The 20,471-nt window shown below is 49.1% G+C and overlaps 1 protein-coding gene and 1 long non-coding RNA gene across 2 annotated transcripts in view; one reads left to right on the top strand and one right to left on the bottom strand.

Annotated features, from left to right (window-relative positions):
• ZHX2 (zinc fingers and homeoboxes 2) overlaps positions 1-20,471 on the top strand; it is a 179,944-nt gene that overhangs the window by 34,322 nt on the left and 125,151 nt on the right. The gene's annotated exons all lie outside the window — the stretch shown is intronic.
• On the bottom strand, positions 1,478-4,866 carry LOC113904142. The gene is made up of 2 exons (XR_003514421.1): positions 3,650-4,866; positions 1,478-2,253 (listed from the first exon to the last, which is right to left on the bottom strand). It is a non-coding gene; the product is annotated as an uncharacterized LOC113904142 (long non-coding RNA).

The raw sequence follows: 20,471 nt of genomic DNA, 5'->3' as shown, positions 1-20,471 counted from the left end.
TAAGCTTAAAGAGGTTAAGAAACTCATCCAAAGGTTACATGGTAAATGCAAGTCTGTATTAGTCAGATTCAACTAACAGCTGTAACAACCCCAAAATTTTAATGGTGTAACAACTTAGGAGTCCATTTCTGCTCATACCACAAGTCAGCATGTATGTCCAGCAGGCCGTGTTCCACACTGTGATTCAGGGACCCAAGCTCCTTCCCTCTTGTGGCTCTGTCTCCCTCTAGTCCTGGGAGCTCTCTCCATTCAGTGGGTGGGTGGAGAAAGGAGAGAGCCCCAAGTGGGAGGTTTTTAGGAGCCAGGTCTGCATCACTTCTACTCAAATTCCACTGGCCAGAAAACTGTCATATGACCACCTGTCACTGCAAGGAAGTCTGGGAAATGTAGTCTAGCTGCTGCCTAGTAAGAAAAGGAGAACGTGAATACCGGGGAGTGCTCTCAACCCCTGATGCAGGGACAGTCAGTCTTGAATGCCAGCCCAGGTCTTTTGTACACGGAGTCCATGCTCTTTCCACTCAGATGGTTCTTGTCACTTTTAACTTCCACAAAGCCCCTTTATGGGCCCTCTTCTTTTGCCAGACTTGCCTACGCACTGTTCCCTGCACCAGACCTTTGCCTGCTTGGTCCCAGTTGCTGTGGTAGCACTGGGAGGGAGTTCCTCCCTGCCCTGGATTCCCTTTTAGGTTACCTTAAGAAGGCTGCTCTCTGTATCTCCCAATCCCAGCTGCCTGGCTGCTTCTGGGCATGTGATGAAGCCAGTGATCACCTCCTCAGTGTAAGAAAGGGGGGCTCACAGAGGGTTTCAGAGGCAAGAGGAAAGAAGTTTGAGCTGTAGTCTTGGCTGCACCATGAGCTGTGGGCACAGCATCAGCAGGAAGGGGGTGGTGCCTGATGGTTGGGCAGCACCAAAGAGCTGCAATCCTGGTGGTATGATCATTTACCAAAAGTGACGCGTGAAGTCTGCCCCGAACCCATCGATGTGTGTTGCCTTTGAACTTCCAAAGGACAAAGCTGCTGGGGCCAGCTGGAGGCTAGATGCCCTGTGGGCGCTGTAACCCTTGGGCAAGCCCAGCGACCCTGGCAGTGTTCTGGTAGAGCTGGTGTTGGTGGGCACCCAGCTCCTGTAAGACCAGGTCACAGTGATCTGTTAGGAGACCTCTGAGTTGGAATAAATCCCTTCTCCAGGAAGCCCTCAGTGATTCCCCACCTCTTCAGAACTCAAGGGCACTTACTGTCATTCATCTAAAGGCCCTGATTTGCTTTGTGACATCTCTCACAGTCACCCTTTATCTACTGTTAGCCTCGGAGACAAGGAACTGAAACCGTGTGTGGCCAGAACCAAGTGGTCAGGATGCTCTGAGCACTCTGTAGGCATCACAGACTCAACAGTATTTAGTCAGTTCTAACATTTCATCCAGATTCACATCCACAACTGGTTTGTTGTAAGAAGAAAAATGGTATCCAGGCACCATCCTTTCTTTTTATTTGATGGGAAAAGCACACTTTTTATTTATGTGATGGGAAAAGCACACTAAGGGAAAAAAAAAAAGATTTTGCCCGTCGTCATCTGAGATGTTCGTGGTCATCCCCCTCGTCTCTGTAAGGTGAACACAGTCGCAGTGGATAACCTGTGTCCCTGTCCAAAACAATACAGCTTCAGGCAGACCTGGTCACGTGCCCTGGCTGCCATTCGCCGGCTGATTGACCCTGGATACGTTCCCTCATTTCTCTCTGTTTCCTTATCTGTCAAATTCGGATCTGACTGTGGCTAGCTCATGGAGTGGCTGCAAGTTTAAAAGGAAAGCATATCAAGACAGTGCTTGGCACGCAGCTCTCCTCCCAGCCCCCCCTTAGACTCTCACGCAGGCGCAGAACCTTGCTTCAAAATGTTTCTTGCAAGAAGACTTGGCATCCAGGACGCGCCCTAGGAAGAATTTGTTTTTGTTTTAATGCCGAGGACGTTTGCATGAAAACAGGATCTTCGTTGCTTAGGAATTGATCAACTCCTGCTGCTGCTTTTCCCCTGCTGAAGTGCCAGTCCCATATTTGTCGCAGGCAAAAGAGGAACGGTAGGGATGGCTGGGACCTCCGCAGAGGCAGGATCGTGTGGCCCCTCAGGGTGGGTGACAGAGGCCACGGAGTCAAGAGATTCAGGAATCCATCCCAGGGTGAAAAGAGCTCAAAGGTAAAGGGTGTCTTGGCCAAAGGACTGCCACATGAGCAAAGATTTTCTGTGGGTCTCATTTGACTCTGGGAGGAGAGAAGAGGAGACAGGGTTTAGACAGTGGTCTCCACCTGCAAGGATAAAGTGCAACAGAGCAGATGGCAAGCAGGAGTGATAGGAACCACTGTGTACAGCGGAGAGGCTGGGAGTGAGGAGCTGGACAACTTCAGGGTGGACATGTGCTTAACCTCTCTGCTCCCCCGTTTCCTCACTGATGAAGCAACATGGAAGTTAAATGAGGTGTGTGTGTGTGTGCTAAGTCGCTTCAGTCGTATCTGACCCTTTGTGACCCTATGGACTGTAGCCCGCCAGGCTCCTCTGTCCGTGGCATTCTCCAGACAAGAATACTGAAGTGGGTTGCTGTCCCCTTCTCCAGGGGCTCTTCCCGACGCAGGGATGGAACCCACGTCTCCTTTGTCTCCAGCATTGGCAAGCAGGTTCTTTACCACCAGCACCAGCTGGGAATGAGAGTTAAATGAGATGCTGTGTGTTAAATGGCTGGTGTTGAGTAGCCCTCAGTAAAGCCAAACCGTTCATATTAACAATAACCATTCATCACAATACCAGATGCTCTCCATCCTAAGGAAGAGACAGCCAGATGACCACAGAAAGCTGTTCAGAGGAAGGACTTGAACTTGGTTTGGTACAGCTGTGTCCCCTGAAGACCATTCTGGAGGAGGTTTGGAGATGCTTTCTAAGACATTGAAGTAAAATTGCCCACATGAACTTAGAGGAGGGTTCCCAGGACTCCTGCTCCGTGGGGCCATGCCCCACCCACTTGTGGCCCCAGCCTGGTCCCAGGAGCATCAGCACAGAAAGAAGCAAGATGAGAAGAGCCCGGAGTGACAGCTCAACCAGTCAGGCCCTTCTTGCTGCTGCCATGCTTGGCTTCCCGAGGGCAGTTGGGTGTTTGTGTCCAAATGCCCAGGAGAGGCCAGACGCCTTTCTCTTTCTGTATCCTTAATATATGCTAATCAAAGCTGAGAGCCTGCAGAAAGTATCAGCTTGGCCAAGCCCTGCTCCCTTGCCTTGGCCTGCCCACCCTCCCTGGGCTTCCCCTCCCATCTGCCCATCCAAGGGTATCCATAAATCCAAGGGTATCCATAAATCCAGCTTTCGGAGCCCTTGGGGGCTGGCAAGGCCGCCACGGACCTCAGTCACATCGCAGTGGAAACAATTGAAAACCACTTGGCAAAACTATGGGGTGATCTAATGTTTTATAGGGAGAATACATTTTTCCCTCCCCATTCTTATTCAAGCCTTGGGGGGAAAGCCGGCCGCCCTGCAAGCTCCATCAGGCTGGTACCCCAGGCTTCCTGACTCTTTCCTTGCCTGTCTCAGGTCACCCCGCCGTGGGGAGGCCAGGCTGCCCAGCTGGCTTTGGCCTCCTCGCAGGCCCCGGAGAAGCAGATCCGGCCTTACCTTCCTGGCTAGCCTGGCTGCCTGAGTCCCCTCAGAGGTGCGGCTGTGGCCACAGGGGCCTGTGGGGAGGCCCATATATGGAGCCTGGGGAATGTGGGCTCTGGCAGGTGGCCTGGAAAAAAATGGCCGTGTTCTGAGGGTGAACTCCGGCGGATTATAAATAGCACCGCCTCCCTTCCCCTTCCAACTTGCTGTCTGTCACCGCAGGGCTAAAGGTTTAAATTCAAGAGGACGGAGCAGGACCAGGTCGGGGGCGGGGAGTGGGGAGGAGGGGGAGATGCCGGATCGTGCAGGAGGTTCCGCTGCTGTCTTGGGGTTGATGAAGAGAAGCATCGCCAGCCAATCAGTGGGGCTGAGAGAGTGGGACGTTTTTTGTAGGAAGGGGAGCAGAATGACTCCTGATTTAATGCATTTTCATAAACCAGTAAGCACTGAGGGAAGACCAAGGGAAGGTCTAACTTCAGGAGGTGGTTTTAGAGAAGCTTTAGTGCCTCTAAAAGATTAATAATGAATATCAGCTGCCTCAAAAGTTCTGAAAGGTCAGCCATTCTGGCCCCCAAATCAACACCCACGGCCAGGTGCCCACAAAGGCCCAGCCTTTGAGCCTTCTCCCAGAGGGTTTCTCAGTGGGTTGTCGTGTGTCTCGGACGTCAAAGAAGCAGGGTCGCTCACTCTGCGGACCTCAGCACTTTTTGCTCACCACGAGGAGGGGGATGAATTTAGAAGGTGCTGGAAAATAAAGAAGTAAAGGAGTGTGGGGCCCTGGCTATAGAAAGCCACCCTGTCCTTCACACCTGGGAAGAGTGATGGGGGAGATGTTTCAGCGAATTCTGAAGGAGGAGGGGCGGCCTGGGTCTGCAGAGTCGTTGTCTGTGTCTTTGGCTCTGTGCTCCTAGCGGCCGGGTCTCCTGATTGACTGCCCCTCCTTCTGTGGTAGGCACTCCGTGGTTGGGACTACAGGAGCTCTGCTGGGCGCCGTGAGGGGACACATGTGCCTGGAATCACGTTAGGGGCGAGCATGCCTCCATTGGCGTTGGTGATTCCTCTGTGAGCCGGCAGGCTGGCCATGCTCACTCATATCCTTCCTTCCAGCACTTGTGGCTTTTGTATCGCTAGCAATGATTTGGAAATGGGTTAATTAATAGAGTCCTTCTCTCCTACCTTTGTTGTTATTGTTCAGTCGCTCAGTTGTGTCCGACTCTTTGTGACCCCATGGACTGCAGCACACCAGGCTTCCCTGTCCTTCACTATCTCCCAGAGTTTGCTCAAACTCCTGTCCATTGAGTTGATGATGCCATCCAATCATCTCATCCTCTATCGCCCCCTTCTCCTTCTGCCCTCAGTCTTTCCCAGCATCAAGGTCTTTTCCAGTGAGTCAGCTCTTCGCATCAGGTGGCCAGAGTATTGGAGTATTGGAGCTTCAGCTTTACCATCAATCCTTCCAATGAAGAGTCAGGGTTGATTTCCTTTTGGATTGACTGGTTTGATCTCCTTGCTTTTATAATCCTCATTTCTTGTGCTCTATGGAGTGATGTTTGAAATTAAGCATGTGAAAACCACAAAATTAAGGAGGAGCAGGTGAACTTTTGTTATCTTTTGGATGCTTCTCAAAGGATCTCCGACCTCACAGAATACAAGCCCTGAGTAAGACGTCCTCTGGGTGTGGGTGGACATCGGAACTTGACTGGGCTGGATTTGGAGTGACCATCTAAGGGAGTGGTTTTGAAGCTGTGCTTCAGCAGCTCTGTTGGGGGAGCTGCCCCAGAGGCCAAAACAGAAAGAGCCTCCCAGACCCTCACTCCTATTTTAAGCCGAGCAGCTCCACTTTTACCTGTTTTAGGTTATCAGATTACATTTTTTAAAAAATGGACTTCATGCCTTAAAAAGTTTGGAAACCAGCATTGCAGCTCGCTCGATCATTTTAGTGCTGAGTAAATGGAAGAGAGGGAAAGGGATTTTTTCAAGATCATGCCCCAAAGCCAAGACCTCTGCCTGGGTACATCCTGTGCTCATGGCTCTTGTTTTGAGAAGGGAAATCCCAGGGTCCTCGGACTGGGAAGGACCACAGAGAGCAACTTATCAACACCCTTTCTTCAGTAACTGAGGCCCCGGGAGGTGACGGGATTTGTTCAAGGCACAGTCATTGCCAGACCTGGGATTTGAAGCCATCACAGGTACTCATCAAAGAGGCAGGACGTGCTGTAAGAACCCCAAAGGGCGGCATCATCCAATCTAGACAGCTTCCCAGAGGAAGTTTACACTGAGCTGAGATGAAAAAGATGATGGGCGACTGGGTGACGAGGAGCAAGGAGGGCATCCACACAGAGGAACTAGACTCAGGCCTGGTCCTTTGCCCGTCTTACAGCTTCAGGGAAGCAGAGGCTGGGAAAAGACAGCAGCTCTCGTGGGTGGGCTGCTCCCATCTGTCTCTGTGTTGACCTGTCGCCGAGGGAACTCCACGGTGAGTGGCGTCTCCACCTGCCAGGTCAGGCCATGTGCTGCGGCCTCTCAGAGCAGCCCTCTGGCAGACCCGGAGCCCAGCTTATCAGGAACAGAGCCGGGGCAGGATGGCGGCTGCTGGGAGCTTCCTGCCTGCAGGACTTGAATGCATAATGCACCGCGTCTGATGTGAGCTCTGAGAAAGTCCAGATGCCTGCCTGCTCCAGACAGGAAAGGACATCACGGGGACGCTGCATTCGCTCTCAGGGCAACTCCCTGCAGCTCTTTTGCAGACAGACAGTGTTAATCTCTCCCTCTGGACAGGAACTTTCCATGAGGCTAGGATGTGCCCTGCTTGGACCTCGGATCTTATTTCTGGTCCTGGGGTGTAGAATGTATTCCTTTATCAGGACTGAAGGAGGACTTGGGTAAAGATCCCTGGAAATGGGCACATTGCTCGTCATCACCCAGACACACTGTAAAAACAAATACATGTTCTTTAGGACGCAACATCCTAGGAAAAGGATCACCATTCTCTGCTTTCTGGGACGTGTGAAAAACAGCACCTGCTCATGCCTTCAGAGGCCGTGTTGTCTAATCTTGGGCTCTCAATTAGTCTCTAGTCCAGCGGCACTAAAGGGGACCTAGGGCCACCCAGGAGAGAGTGCAAGAATTGCCAAACCCAGAAGTGCAGCGGAGACCCCCAAGTCACTCCCATTTTCTGATGCGCCTTCAGAGGGGGGACTTCTAGGTGACGTGTCCTCTTTTGTTTCCATGACGTGCCCACCTCAGTCCTGGGAGCCTGTGCGGGAGCCAGCGTCGCCCTCCAGCTTTCTCTGTGCCAGCATTTCTCAAAGCCCATCTGAGGAGCAGGAGTCGTGCAAGACGCCCTGTGACACACGGTTCCGTTCTCATGTTAGTTTGGGAAATGCTGCACATGGATTCCTCCTGCACGTGAGGACTCGGCTCACAGAGCATCACCTCCGAGGGGTCTTTCCAGACCTCCACCCCCTTACCTGCTCAGAGTCCTTTTCCATCCTGATTTTGCACTTGTCTGTTTACTTTTGTGCAGTCTGTCTTCGCCCGCACTAAGCAATGCTCTCCCCGTTCTTGCTTGCCTGTTTTTGTTCAGGCCTGCGTCCCTCGTGCCCAGAACACTGCCTGGTTCAATAAGAGAATGTGTCAAGTGCACACATGGACCAATTAATGTATTCAAACCCTCAGGGCTCCTTCATGTAGAATTCTGTTTAACTCTGGTTAGCTCAGTATTTTTTTTAATATTTATTTTTATTTATTTGGCTGCGCCGGCACGTGGGATCTTTGCATGGGAATCGTTGTGGCATGCAAGATCTCTTTTAGCTGCAGCGTACAGGATCCTTTTCTTAGTTGCAGCATGTGAAATCCCTTAGTTGCGACATGTGGAATCTGGTTCCCCGACCAGGAATTGAACCTGGGCCCTCTGTGTTAGGAGCATGGAGTCTTAGCCACTGGACCACCAAGAAAGTCCCAGCTCGGTATTTTTTCCTACTTCTTCCCCCTTTTCTTTAATTGCCCAGCTCATGTCATCACCTAGGACCAAGTCACACTGGGCCCTGGGAGGCCAGCCCTGCTGAGAGTAGCCAGCTTCCTGGTCCCACGCCATCTCATCCCCAGGCCTCACTCCCTTTGTGGTCTGATGACCAAGGGAAACTGGCTTGTCTACTAGTTCACTCACTCCTCTGCTCTGAGCCTGTGAGGACAGGGACCTTGCCTGTCCTGGTTCACCATGGAGTCCCCCATGCCTAGAGCCGTGCCTGGGAAGTGCTCGGGGTGATTTCCCACACGAATAGCCCCCTTTTCTGACTCACCCTCATCCACAGCCCATAGGACTTCAATTCCACCAAACACGCTCCAGGACCTGCTATTTCCTGTCAACCCTCACAGCCAGTTGCTGGCCATCTGGTACGGTGGCGGCTCCCTTTATCCATCAAAACACCAAGTGACCATGGACACTGTCTGCCCAGGGCCCCTGTGTTTTGGAGGAAGAAACAGAGGTTCCAAGAGGGCAGGTGGTTCCAATTCAAGACTGGTCCCCCAAGTCTTACTGCGCTGTCCTCCTGCGTTAGTCTTCCAGGGCTGCTGTGACAAACTACCACAAACATGGGGGCTTAAAGAACATACACTCTTGTTATCTGACAGTTCTAGAGGTCAAAGGTCTGAAATCGGTCCAAGTCCTTGTCTTTTGCAGACTCTAAAGCTGCCTGTATTGCTTGGCTCATGGCCCGTTCCTCCATCTTCAAAGCCAGCAGTGGCCGGTTGAGTCTTTCTCAAGCTGAATTGCCCTGACCCTGACCCTCCTTCCTCTTTCACTTTTTAAAAAGAACTAATTATTTGGCTGCACTCAGTCTTAGTTGTGGCACTCAGGGTCCTCACTGGATCATGCGAATCTTTCGTTGCAGCATGTGGACTCTCTGACTGTGGTGCTCAGGCTTAGTTGATCTGCAGCATGTGGGATCTTAGTTCCCTCACCAGGGATCAAACCCACGTTTTAACCACTGGGCCAACCAGGGGATGGAAATGGAAGACAGGACCAGATCTTCACGAGGTGCCACTGTTCGAATGCGCTAGGATTCTGTGAGGCCAGGAGTGCTGGGGAGAGCGGAAGGCATCTGCGAGGAGGTCGGGGAAAGGTCTCCCTCTTTTACTTCTAAGGTCCTTTGTGATTATATTGGGCCCATTCAGATAAGCCAGGATAATCTCTCCATGGCAACTTCCTTAACTTAATCACATCTGCAAAGACGCTTTGCTGTGTCAGGTGACATATTCACAGGTACTGAGGATTAGGTCATAGCATCTCTCATAGTTTTTGTCACATCACTGTATAGCTGCTTCAGTGTCTGCCTGCCTGGCTAAGCCATGACTACCTCACAGGCAGGGCCTGGCCATTTCTGTGCCCAGCTTTGGCACATTCCTGACACTGAGAAAGCTCACAGGGAGTGTGGGTCTCCTTGGCTGAGACAGAAGTGGTCCTTATTCATTTTACTGCATTTTCCCCATCCCCATTTCCATTCAGTGATGAAGGCGCCACCTCCCCGCCCCCGCCAGGTTCTAGTGTTCAAGTTCTGCCATGGGATCAGTGCTCACCAAGATCGAGAGAGACCCAGGCAACATCCACATTTTTAGACTCTTCACATACTAAAATATGAAAAAAAAAATGCAAGCTGATTATAGACATTGTAGATCTGTAAAATAATTAAACTAGTAAATTAACTCTTTTGACATCTAAAATACAATGCAATAGAATTGTCTTGCAAGCTTACAGCAGGTTTATATCTAAAATACATTCATTCAGGGTATTCTTTGGGTGTGCATGCTTCAGTTGTGTCCGACTTTTTGCAACCCTATGGACTGTGGCCCGACAGGCTCCTCTGTTCATGACATTCTCCAGGCAAGAATATGCGCGAGAATACTGGAGTGGGTTCCTGTGCCTTCCTCCAGGGGCTCTTCCCGACCCAGGGATCGAACCAGTGTCTCTTACTTCTCCTGCATTGGCAGGTGAGTTCTTTATCACTAGTGCCCATTCTATGGGTGTTAGAAGCTCAAATTCAGATTGCCGCATACGTGTCTTAGAGGGACTGTGAAAAGTTGAAGTGTGTGCCCTTTCATGAATGAAAGGCCTGGCCCAAGAAACCTTCCTATTTATATCTCCAGGCCTCTGGCCTTTGCTTGGAATAAAGGGGGCAGGAAAGGCCTCTGGGGTGCTGTGTTTAATACTCGGAGTCAGACGTTGGGCAGGTCACATCCCTCATCCAAACTACTCATACTCAGCTGGCCCGGAGCCCATGACCTCTAAGTTCCCTTTTCACCAACATCTTGTCACCTGGAGGGACTTAGGACAGATTCTGGCACCTGGTTTGAGGTTCTGATGTAGCCGTGATGACAGTTCTGGTTCTGGCCTGAGCTACAAAGTGATTGGATCACTGAGCTGCCTTTCCCGGACCTCCTAGCAGATGCCTTCCGCTCTCCCCAGCACTCCTGACCTCACAGAATCCTAGAGCATTCGAACAGTGGCACCTCGTGAAGATCTGGTCCTGTCTCCCCATCTGCAGTCAGAGAGGGCAAACCGCCTTCCCCATGCACCCAAGTGGGGATTGAACCCCAGGTCTCCCTGCTCACCCCCTAGTATTTCAGCTACACCATATCAGCCTAGAAGAAGTAGGCTGGTTTCTTACTCTGCAGGGAGTGCAGGTTGAAAAGCACAGAAAACCCTGATTTTGAAGCAACTTTGATGGCTTTTTGAGAGAAAACAGAACCAAAGGGGGAAAAAAAATCATCACAAACAGTTTAAAATAATTTGTATGTTATACGCTTTTCTATGTCCTATTTTACAATAAAAACACAATTTAATAAGCCACAAAAACTAAATAAATGGGGTTCCAGGCCCTCAAGTCAGCCAGGAACCCTTAACTATTTTTCTGAGCTCTCCCAGGCCTGCTCTTATTCCACGCACGTTGCGAAGCCTCCTTAGCCCGCTGTCCACCATGGAGCCTGCACGCCTGCTTCTATGGTTTGGGCTGGTCCATCATTCATTCATTTGCTCCTCAAAGTAGTTGTGATGGTCCTCATTTATTCAGTGCATCATATACCCCCAGGTTGGGCTTCCCTGGTGGCTCTGCCGTAAGGAATCTGCCCACCAATGCAGAAGATTCAGGAGACACGGATTCGATCCTTGAGTCAGGAAGATCCCCTGGAGAAGGAAATGACAACCTACTGCAATATTCTTGCCTGGGAAATCCCATGGACAGAGGAGCCTGATGGGCTATACCCCATTGCGTCACAAAGAGTCAGACATGATTTAATGACTAAAAACAACCCCTAGGTTGCCCCTGATGGCACACAGTGTGACATAGTAAAAACAGCACAGACCCAGGTGTCCAACAGAGACCTGTAAGTCTCCTGTCTTAATCTCTCTGGGCTTCAGAGTCCTCATTTGCAAGTAAGGGGCGTGGCTTAAGTCAGGCTTGCAAACCCAAATGCATACAGAGGCCAGGCAGGCGAGCAGAATGCAGGAGGCTAGCCAGGGGTGAGTAATAACGAGTGGTGGTGACTGGCAAAGTAGAGCATCCATGCCCAGTCTAAAAGGGACACTTGCCGCTGAGATCCCACTGAGTGTTCCCATGCAAGGATATGGATTCAGTGAGGTGGGGAGCCCCTTTTGAATTTTTCAAGAAGACCTGGAAATCTTGATTTTTATGAGATACTCCCAAAATATTTAAAGCATTGTTTAAAGTCAAAGAAAATATATCTAAGGGCCAAATCCAGTCCCAACCACCTGTTTGCAAGCTGTGGGCCGGAGCCTCGATAGACTGCATTCGACTTTCCCTGTCAGGGGAGATGCTGCCATGTCGGCCTCACTTCCTTTGGGTCTGGATGTGTGTTTTTCTCACTGCAGTCAAGGCTCTGTCCCTGGAAGACAGCAGAGGCTCAGTTAACACTGGCTATAAAGGGCTAGATCCCCATGTTATACTCCTGAGTGCCATCCCCACCCTCACTGTAGCCCGCCAGGCTCCTGTGTCCATGGGATTCTCCAGGCAAGAATACTGGAATGGGTTGCCATTTCCTCCTCCAGGGGATCTCCCCAACCCAGGGATCGAACCTGAGTCTCCTGTGTCTCCTGCATTGCTCCTCTTTATCCGCTGAGCCATCGGAGAAGCCCAAAACCAACACAGCACTGGATATACAGAGATAGGGCCCAGTAGAATGTACTCTTCGGAAAAGGCAATGGCACCCCACTCCAGTATTCTTGCCTGGAGAATTCCATGGACGGAGCCTGGAAGACTGAAGTCCATGGGGTCGTGAAGAGTCAGACACGACTGAGCGACTTCACTTTCACTTTTCACTTTCATGCATTGGAGAAGGAAATGGCAACCCACTCCAGTGTTCTTGCCTGGAGAATCCCAGGGATGCGGGAGCCTGGTGGGCTGCCGTCTCTGGGGTCGCACAGAGTCGGACACAACTGACATGGCTTAGCAGCAGCAGCAGCAGCAGTATGTACTCACTAAATAAGCAACAACAGCAACTTGTAATGATATTGTGGAATCAGCTATGAAAAAGAAGATACATAGAAGCCCATGGATTTTGGCAAAATAGGTGTAATGTTTGGTAAACAGGCTGATTCACCTAAAACCTCTAAGAATAGAGACGCTGGTCTGTGATTGATCCTCCTCCCTTTTAAAAGTGAGAGAAATGGAGTCTTGCTGGCTTCTGTCATTTTTCAAAGGCTGCAGCAGCCCCTCCGGGCCTCAATTAATTTATTCCTTCAAGCCATAAATTTCTCTCTCATCCCTTCTTTATTTCCTCCTTCATTGTCTCCTGCTCCCCAGGAGCCAGTAGACTTCTCAAGGACACGTCTTACTTACCAGGGGCAGGACTTGGGCTTTGGGCAGAAAAGCAGCCCATTATGCCCCAAATCTGTGGCTGTGAGAGTGATCACACCTTCTGCGGCTGAAGGGAGCACAAAGAAACACTTGAGCCCAGTGGCATCAGCCGCTTTTCTTCCCCGGAGGGAAAATGGGCCATTCTTCTAAATGTACTCCATTCCCACCAGCCCTCCGCTTAACCTCCAAGCAAGAGAGGCCCCAGTTTCTAGCAGGTTTCCCGGCTGGACACTCCAACAACATATTAGCATATTTTGCATTAAAAAAGGACTTGGAAAATGAATTAAATGATTGGCATGGTGTTTCTAAAGGTTTTTTCCAAACTACTAGTAATTGTGTGGTTTTAGAATTCACCATCCCTGGCTGAAATACCCAGGGCCTGGCAGCCAGCTTAATCAGGAGACATTGTACCAGGCGGGGGCATATTTTAGGGCTCGTGATACCCAGTGATTGCCTGAACAGTACCTGGAGACTTGCTAAAGAGAACCTTGTCCTAGTTTTTCAGCAGAGCTGGCAGTTCATTTTCCTTGCTTACAGAGAGAGCTGAGATTTACGCCCATTCAAAATCTCTTTTTATGAGAGGGGCTGGATCTGCCCTGCAACCATCTGCTGAGGCTCCAGGCAGTGTAGACAGTATCCAGATCTGACAGTGAGCTAAGTGAGGTGGAGCTGGGTGCTCGGTTGGTCACTTACGGCCCTTCTCTGAGCCAAGAGAGGTCAAGGTAGGGGAGCAGGGGTGGATTGGAAGGCTCAAGTGTGTTGGAAGCTTCCAGAACATGTTTGGAAAAGTGTTAGTCACTCAGTTGTGTCTGACTCTTTACAGCCCCATGGACTGTAGCCCACCAGGCCCTTCTGTCCATGGGGTTTCCCAGGCAAGAATACTGGAGTGGGTTGCCATTTCCTTCTCTGGCAGACTCTTCCTGACTCAGGAATTGAACCCAGACCTCCTGCTTTGCAGGCAGATTCTTTACCATCTGAGCCACCAGGGAAGCCCAGAACATGCTTGGGAAAATCCTATTTTGGTCTAGTTCAGTTCAATCGCTCAGTCATGTCCAACTCTTTGCAACCCCATGAACCACAGCACACCAGTCCTCCCTGTCCATCACCAACTCCTGGAGTTCACCCAAACTCGTCCATTGAGTCAGTGATGCCATCCAACCATCTCATCCTCTGTTGTCCCCTTCTTCTCCCACCCTCAATCTTTCCCAGCATTGGGGTCTTTTCAAATGAGCCAGCTCTTCACATCAGGTGGCCAAAATATTGGAGTTTCAGCTTCAACATCAGTCCTTCCAATGAACACCCAGGACTGATCTCCTTTAGGATGGACTGGTTGGATCTCCTTGAAGTCCAAGGGACTCTCAAGAGTCTTCTCCAACACCACAGTCCAACCTCCTTTTTTGCAAGTGAAAGAGATGGAACCCAAAGAGACTATGACTTGCCCAGGGTCACCAGCCATTTTCACTAGAAAGAATTCAGATCTCCTGACTGTTCATCCAGATTTGTTATTTTTTTCAAGTCCAAAAAAGAAACCAAAAAGAAAAGATAACCAGGAGATCAGGGTGTGGGGTTGGAAAGGATTCCTAGGGGCAGATTAGGAAGGTTGAGATGGAGGAATTTAGGAATGGCAAGCTGTGGTAGAATCTCTGGCTTTTTAGAATAACAGAGGGTTGTTACTCTGTTATTTTAATTAATGATGATAATGATAAGGTAATAATTGGTAACATGTGCTTTCTTGGAGCCCTGTTTTGTCTCCTTTAATCCTCACACAGCTCTGGGAAGCAGGTCAGTACGGACATATCCCTGTTTTACAGATGAGAAAACTGAGGCCCAGGGTGATCCAGCTCTGATTTCAGAACCAGAATCTTTAGGGGGAAAAAAAAGAGACTCCATAAGTCAATGATCAAGAAATGGTAGCAGCAGGCCCCTGGAACGTATTAGGAACAGAGACAAGATGAGGAAGAAAAGAGCTGGAACACAGGAGGGCGCTAGGGGCAGCCAGAAGGTTCCCATCCAGAGAGTAGAGTGAGGTGCAACCGGCAGGGAACTAAGGGACCTCAGAGAACCAGGCCCAGGTCTGTCTGTGGGGAGGGCGGCTCTGACCTCAGGGCAGAAACGCAGACCTGGGGCTCAGGAGGAAGGAAGCCAGAGAGAGAGAGAGAATACCTATACATATATTTTGTGTGTGTAGAAGGAAGATACACACACACACACACACACACACCCTCTCAGGAGTGGCTGTAAGGGAGAGAGAGATTACCTGGGGGTGTGTGTGTGTGTGTGTGTGTGTGTGTGTGAAGGGAGAGGGAGATTACCTGGGGTGTGTGTGTGTGTGTGTGTGTGTGTGTGTGTGTGTAGGAGGAGGAAGACACACACCCTCTCAGGAGGGTGTAAGGGACAGTGCATCCTTTAACCAGCTCAGCCAGGGTCATTTTGTGCAAAAAGAGAAGCCAAACAAAACCCGGGAGGACAGGCAAAGCCACGGCCGCTGCGTGTCCCCTGGTGTCCATCCGTGGAACCTCAGGAGAAACATCCCCGGCGACAAGCTGCTCTGCCTGGCTGTAGAGAGAACGTGCGGGTGTGTGGGAGGGAGACGAGCGTGAAGGCAGGCCCAGTGCACGTGGGGCGAGGCGGACGCCGGCATGGCGGGGAGGGGGCTGCCCTGAGGGGCTGCGTGGTCTGTTTCATCTCAGATATTTCCGCCACCTCTTCCTGGGATTCATGGATGGTATGTGTGATAGGGTCCCTGGATGACTAACTCCAGGTTATTCTCATTGGAAATATAAACCAAGTACTATGGGTTTGGGCTCTACCAGGGCCTTGTGGGTTGGCTTATATTCTACACGAAAGCACCCAGGAGACGGCAGATTGGTATCTGCCATCACTCATCCTACAAATTGAGGGTGTTGATCTTTTTTTAAACCATCGTTGAAACACTGCATTTCAGAAAAAAGTTAGAAAACATTGACTTAACTGTTCACCAGTGAATGAGTAGAGTATTACACAACTATTTCAATGTTGGGTGTGAGGACTGTGTAATAATAAGGGTAGATACTTGGATGGAACATTGGGTAAAGCAAGCAATATATAAAGTGTGTGGGTAGTAGAACATTTTTAAAAGAAGCTCAGTGGTGCCCGACTCTTTGCGACCCCACGGATAGTAGCCTGCACCAAGCTCCTCTGTCCATGGGATTTTCAAGGCAAGAGTACTGGAGTGGGTTGCCATTTCCTTCTCCAGGGAATCTTCCCAACCCAGGGATCGAACACAAGTCTCTCACATTGTACAGACGCTTTACCTTCTAAGCCACCAGGGAAATCCTTTAAAGAATCTGGATGTACCCAAAGTCAGAGAGGTTAAGTAACTCCCCCAGAGCCACACAACTGATAAGTGGCTGAGCCAGGATTCAACCCAGATTGGGGGGGCGGGGGGGCGGTGCATCCTCTCAATCACCACTATGCCACACTACCGAGAGCATCTTATGAAATTTTTAGCTCCAAATCTTCAAATACAAAATCATTTGTTTTGACTCTGCAAGATGTGCATGTAAGCAAGGCCTATGACCTTTGCTGTCATTACAGAACTTTGAGAAGTTACAGCAGTGATTAGAGTGGTTAGAGTTACACTTTTCAAAATTTATTTAATGAGCTTCTATTCCCTTTAGAAGGATATGCACATAAATCCATGCATACAAATTGGAAAATAAGAAAAAAAGGAACATGAGAGCCCTCCCATCTTATTCCAGGATTCCAGGAGCAGAGCAAGTGTCTCTACTTAGGCACTGTTGGAACGTAGTCCCTTCAGGCTTCTGTGATAAAATACCATAGACTGGGTATATGTATTTTGGGTTTATGGCTCATGAACAACAGAAGCTTATTTCCCACAGTTTTGGAGCCTTCAAGTGCAAGATCAAGGGGCTGTCAGATTCAGTATCTGGTGAGAGCCCACTTTCTAGTTCACAGACGGCTGTCTTCTCATGGTGGCCTCACATGGAGAAAGAGGCAAGGGAGCCCTTTGGGGTCTGTGTTGTAAAGGTACTAATCCTCTTCATAAGGGCCCCATCCTTGTGACCTAATCACCTCCCTAAGGCCCCACCTCCTAATACTATCACCTTGGGCATTAGGATTTAACATATAAATTTTGGTGGGGGACACAAGCTTTCAGTATAGCAAGGACTGAACATAAAAGACTGGCTCCACCTTCACCTGCTAAGGAACTCAGGGATGAGACCAAATGTACAAGTGAAGTCACGTGACAATAATCGCAAAGCAACAGCATCAGCAGTTGAGATGTCTAAATATTAAGGGTACCGAAAGGAGACTTCCCTGGTGGTCCAGTGGCTAAGACTCAGTGCTCCCAATGCAGGGGGCCCAGTGCAACCCCTGGTTGGGGAACTGGATCCCACTTGCCACAGCTAAGAGTTTGCATGCCGCAACTAAGACCCCACACGCCACAACGAAGACCAAGTGCAGCCAAATACATAAATAAAAATAAATACTTAAAAAAAAAAGTGCCGAAAGGATATAGAATGAATGACACCACAGATGGAATTCAGTCTGATGGGTTTATTCTTATAAAAAGTTACGTTTGGAGGGGCATTTTGAAGTATCGATGGAAGAAGGAATGGCACGGACTGATTACAAAGGGTATTGATGAGAAAGTGGGCTTGTCGTTCTAGATGGAGAATCTGAACTTGCCCTGTTGAGGTGGTTGAAGTGAAAGTGAAAGTCGCTCAGTCGTGTCCGACTCTTTTCAACCCCATGGACTGTATAGAATTCTCCAGGCCAAAATACTAGAGTAGATAGCCTTTCCCTTCTGTAGCGGACCTTCCCAACCCAGGGATCAAACCCAGGTCTCCCACATTGCAGGCATATTCTTTACTAGCTGAGCCACCAGGATTGGGGGAAATTTACCTCCTACCGTGGGTTTTTTTTGGTCTGGCCTAATCATTGAAATGACACATGATGGATTAATGTGAGAAAAAAACCAGTTTTCTCCATAAACATGGGACTTCCATAGAAATGGGGCACCTTCTCTCAAATGACCAACGCAGGCTGTTTGTACATCATTTTTTGACAAAGAAACAATTCTTCGTGAAGATAACACGAAACAAAGGGGCTTGTGCTTGGTGTAGTGGACTAACGGAGAAGTAACAGTTTGTTTCTATAACTTTCTTAGCCTTGAATTTCCTAACCCCATGAGAAGGATGCTCTCTATCCTTCTGGTATAGGAAGGGTCACTTCACGTGGGACGTTTATGTCTCACTTTCAAGGGGAGAGACAGAGTCAGAGTGGGTGTTTTTCAAATATTTATTTCGCTGTACCGGGCCTTAGGTGTGGCACTCAGGATCTTCCATCTTCATTGCAGCAGGTGGGGTCTTTAGCTGCGCCTTGGGAACTCTTTAGTTGCAGCAAGTGGGATCTAGTTCGCTGATCAGGGATCAAACCCGGGCCCCATGCATGGGGACCATGGAGTCTTGACCACTGGACACCAGGAAAGTCCCCAGAGCCAGTTTTTTTTAATATCGTTCGTTTTTTTTTTTTGCTACCAAGTGTTTCTCAAGTAACTTTAAATCAAGATAATCACTATGTCATTGAGACACACTGGGGGGCAGCCCGCCCTGCCTAAAGGGACTTTGTCCTGTGAAGCTTTGCTTATGACTGAACATCCAAAGGAAGCCCACCTGGGCAACCAGCACCAGACCTCTCCTTGATCTTGGTTATTGTATAAACTAGCCTGACTGCAAACCTGGCAGCATTCAGTGGTCCACGATCCTTTCCAAAACAAGAACTGGTTCAGTGAGGTCACCTACTGGTCACCCCATTTGCGTTTGGTGGTCAGTGCCGGTCAGGGTGGTGGTGGTGTTGCTGTTCAGTCTTTCAGTCGTGTCCGACTCTCTGCGACCTCATGGACTGCAGCACGCCAGGCTTCCCTGTCCTTCACTGTCTCCCAGAGTTTGCTCAAACTCATGTCCATTGAGTCGATGATGCCATACAACCATCTCCTCCTCTGTCGTCCCCTTCTCCTCCTGGCCTCAATCTTTCCCAGCTTCAGGGTCAGAGTGTAATTCAGCTAAATTAATTTTGCAGATTCCTAGTGTTTTTACAGGTGGGAATGGAGGCCAGAGAATTTGAGATTTAAAAATGCATTTCAGACATACCGTCAAGTTAGAGCTTCGTTTTGGTCCGTTGGGGGTGGCCACCAAGTAAACAGCTTGATTTCCCTCCCCGCTGGAGGTACAAAACGCAGCATTCACGTTCGCCAACAGATAAATGTCTCCAATCCCTGGCAGTGCTTAATGGCTTTTAGTAGAGTTAAGGCTGGGAAAAAAGAAACGGACTTCCTCTCATTGGGTAAAATTAAAACCCCGAGGAGACGATTCCATTTCAGGCAGACCCTTTCCTTCTCCGATGACTCATCCACAGCCCAGCCAGCTCCCTTTCGGCTTATTCAGGTAAAAATGGAAGGCAGAGGCCACCCGACTGGGGCAGGCAGTGGGGGTGGGGCTGGGGCTGATGAGCTGGGTGTTGGCGGTTTGTCAGCTGAGATTTGCATTTCTAATAAGGGCCACGTCCTGGGGAGCTGCAGCCCAGTGACTGTGAGTCTCTCTCTTTAAAAAAAAAAAAAAATTATATATAGTTTTATTTTTATTTTTTAATTTTTACAGGGGTATAATTGATTTACAATGTTGTTTTTGTTTCAAGTGTACAGCAAAGTGATATACGTGTACATTTATCCACTCTCTTTTAGATTCTTTTCTCGTACAGGACATTACAGAGTATTGAGTAGAGTTCCCTGTGTTACACATTAGGTCCTTATTGTGGCTCTGAGTCTGTCTCAGAGTGCTGCGTTTTGCAGGGACCAGTGCAGGAGTCTTCATGGCTCAGACGGTGAAAGATCTGCCTGCACTGTGGGGGATCTGGGTTTGATCCCTGCGTCAGGAAGATCCCCTAGAGAAGGGAGGGAATGGCTACCCACTCCAGTATCCTTGCCTGGAGAATTCCATGGACGGAGGCTACTGTCCATGGGGTCTCAAAAGAGTCAGACACGACTAAGCAACTTGCACTTTCACTTTCTGAGACCCTATACTGAGACCCTGTAACAGGGTCTTCCTGGGGAAGACCTTCCTGGCCTGAGCCTTTAAAATTCTATTGTAGCAAGATGCAGGGCTCGCTGGGGAGGAGTCCTCACCAGGCTGTCCCTCACCTGCCCTTTGTCTATGTAAGAGAAACATGAAATGGTGCACTCCGAGACTTTGAGATTTATTGTTTTTTCCGAAAAGAAGTCCCCAGGCATGTCTATCCCAGCATTATTTATACAGTAAAAAAATTAGGAAAAGAAAAACAACATTCAACAAGAGGTGAATGATAAAAGAATTCAATGATTAAGTAAATTAATCATTAAATAAATAAGTAGTAGAAATCCCTAAGGCATACAATAAGTCTGTTAAGTAATGTGATTTTTCTATATGTTAAATGAAAAAAAAAATGCAGGATACATACAGTACATAGTTTTTATTTTTTAAAAAACATACACACAGATGGAAATATAGCAAAATGTTAAGATAGTTCATCTGGAATCAGAGATTATGTTTCCTCTTTTACTTCTTAATTTCCTACAGTACACCTTTTTTTCCCCTGGTCATAGAAGTTAAATGTCACAGCAGGAAACTATCATATACCCTCGTTTCTTTCTTTCTTGGTTTGTTTTCCTTCCTTTTTTATCTCCTCACATGAGAACATCAGCTATGCTGTCAGTGGAACCGCCTTGTTCTGCGCAACAAACATTGTATTGCTAACAGGAACCAGAAATCCACAGGGGTTAGGACAAAACCTACCCCTCACCCTCGTTCCCTCCTCCTCCGTGAGTCCATCTAAACCCTTCTTGAGCGTGTTTATAGTTTTAGCTGGTACAGCCTCTCAGGCCCACGGAGTTCCCTGTGTTTTCCACCCTCGGTGTGAAGTGGCAGAGG

The sequence above is a fragment of the Bos indicus x Bos taurus genome, chromosome 14 (assembly GCF_003369695.1).
Source record: "Bos indicus x Bos taurus breed Angus x Brahman F1 hybrid chromosome 14, Bos_hybrid_MaternalHap_v2.0, whole genome shotgun sequence".
In the NCBI taxonomy this organism is placed as follows: domain Eukaryota; kingdom Metazoa; phylum Chordata; class Mammalia; order Artiodactyla; family Bovidae; genus Bos; species Bos indicus x Bos taurus.
The sequence above is the reverse complement of the archived record's forward strand: the minus strand, read 5'-3'. Positions and strand labels throughout refer to the sequence as shown.